General features: G+C 39.3%; 1 pseudogene; it reads right to left on the bottom strand.

The window, feature by feature from the left end:
• Positions 1 to 2,063: 2,063 nt before the first annotated feature.
• LOC142357425 (5.8S ribosomal RNA) lies at positions 2,064 to 2,215 on the bottom strand (annotated as a pseudogene).
• Positions 2,216 to 2,417: the final 202 nt, after the last annotated feature.

Raw genomic sequence — 2,417 nt, 5'->3', positions numbered from 1 at the left:
CAGAGTGCTTTTCAACTTTCCCTCACGGTACTTGTTTACTATCGGTCTCGCTTTATAATTAGCTTTTGGAGAGACATATCTCCAGCTTCGAGTTGCACTTTCAAACAACTCTACTCATAGGAATGAGCCATTATGACTGGTATCGAAAATGACCTTTACAGGATTTTCACCTTCTTTGATGCTACTTTCCAGTAGACATCAGGACAAATTCACCAGTCTAGCATCAAACCATACCGGACACCGAGAAATGTTGCCATTTCTCTTCCCGATGAGCTTTTCCCTGTTCATTCGCCATTACTAAGGGATTCTCAGTTGATTTCTTTTCCTCCCCTTACTGATATGCTTAAGTTAAGGGGGTTCTCTCGCCCAATTCAGGTTATGTAGTTGATTGTCTCTTAATTGGTTCACTGACCAATATGAGACAGAAACCGATTCAGCAGTTTTGTTCGCTACTACTATCAAACACAGGTCGAAGTTTCCATTCAGTCATTAATTCCAACTTTCAAATGTTGTTGTTTCAGCTTTCGCTTACTAGAAGCAACATAATACTCGCTGCAATACAGACCTCGGGAAACCCTCACCGTGAATAAGGTTCACTCACATATTTCACTACATTTTGCGTGGGATTGGAGATGAGGCTACTCGTTCTTGCTCAGTACTAGGCTGAAAATTAACGAAACTTCGTTACAAACGTTCACATGTTGATGTTTCCGCTTTCGCGTACTCGAAACAACATAATACTAGTCTTTGTAATTTAGTTTCATAATTTCAACTGTTCTCATGCAGAATTTTTGCTCATTCTTATCCCAAATTTTGACCTGGCTACTAGTTACACTCCTTGTACTTATTGCAAAATGACCACAAATTTCAACAGCTTTCACATGTTGCTGTTTCGGCTTTCGCTTACTACAGTCAACATAATACTCGTTGCAAAATAAGTGCTCGGCATCTGCAATTTTCCAAAGACGAAGTTTCGCCAGTTCAATTTTCGCTCGCCAATTATGGCTACTAATTCACACGGTACTGAGCTCAACAACATTAAATTTGTTCAGCAAGACTTTCACATGTTGATGTTTTGGCTTTCGCCTACTAGAAGCAACATAATACTCGTCTTGTTAGCTCATTCAATGAGAATAGCTTTTCCCGTTGAGAATTTTTGCCTTCAATTGGCGTTGTAGTGAGTTTGGCTACTCAGATCACCAAATACTTGTGACAATTCGAACCAGAAATGTTTTCAATTTTCACATGCTGATGTTTCGGATTCAACCTACTAGAAGCAGCATAATACTTGTATTCAACAATTTCTGTATCAAATCCCAGTTTTCTCTGGTGCATCTTTGCCAAACTATTCCAAACTGCCTGAGTCTGAATACCAATTACAGGTACTAGTAAATGCACGTTACTAAGGACTATATAGTTCTAGGTTACTGTACACAACGACGTTCACATGTTGATGTTTCAGCTGCCGCTTACTAGAAACAACATAATACTTATCGTGCATACCTTTCCATAACTTGTCCTTTTCAGATGCATTAGTTTCCCTTTGTCTTGGCTTCTACAGTCAGACTGGCTACTAGTAACAGCACAGTACTAATCACATATCGTTCTACAGTTTGCAGACAACTTTCACATGTTGATGTTTCAGCTTTCGCCTACTAGAAACAACATAATACTCGCTGTATACATTTGTAGTTCTCTATGTAACTTTCATGTGAAGAAGTTTCGCCAGTCTTTTTGACTGTCTCAAATCTGAGTCATGCTTAGGCTACTAGTTGCTTCATAGTACTTATCGCCTCGAGATCATTGAACAAAACTTGATTTTCACATGTTGCTGTTTCAGCTTCCGCTTACTAGAAACAACATAATACTAGTCTCATTAAGTTCCGTCTCTTTGCAATTTTCTTATGAAGAAAATTCGCCATCACAATGACTCCAGCAGTTCTTGATCAAGGAATGCAATCATTGATCAGAATGCTATTATTTGAATCGGTTCTGCTTTAAGTGTTCCAATTTTATTGGAAGCACCAACAATAGAACATCAATGTGTTCAATCGAGAGTTATATAACCCTGAATCGGACGCAGTCAACAGCCGAAGCCGAGACCGCCTTTTGCGTTAGAGAGGTCGGTAAACAAATCTTGCGATTCATACCGAATTAACACATATAGCTGTGCTCCTCTTCGTAAAGCGAGCCAAGTGATCCCCTGTTGAAGGATGTATTTGGACCAATCTAGTAGCATTTGGTTTCCAACAAGCTCTCCCAAGTTAGCTTACTTATTGGGCTTTTCAACCAATTCGGTTGGCTACAAGCATCATCAAAGTACTAGCCACAGTTTGATCGCAAAATTCTACGACTTTCACATGTTGATGTTTCGGCTTGCGCTTAGCCTACTATAAGCAACATAATACTAGTCATAT

The sequence above is a fragment of the Convolutriloba macropyga genome, unplaced genomic scaffold (genome assembly GCF_964194025.1).
Source record: "Convolutriloba macropyga unplaced genomic scaffold, txConMacr16.3 SCAFFOLD_1951, whole genome shotgun sequence".
NCBI classification, from domain to species: domain Eukaryota; kingdom Metazoa; phylum Xenacoelomorpha; order Acoela; family Convolutidae; genus Convolutriloba; species Convolutriloba macropyga.
Note: the sequence above shows the minus strand (reverse complement) of the source record. Positions and strands in the feature narration are given on the sequence as shown.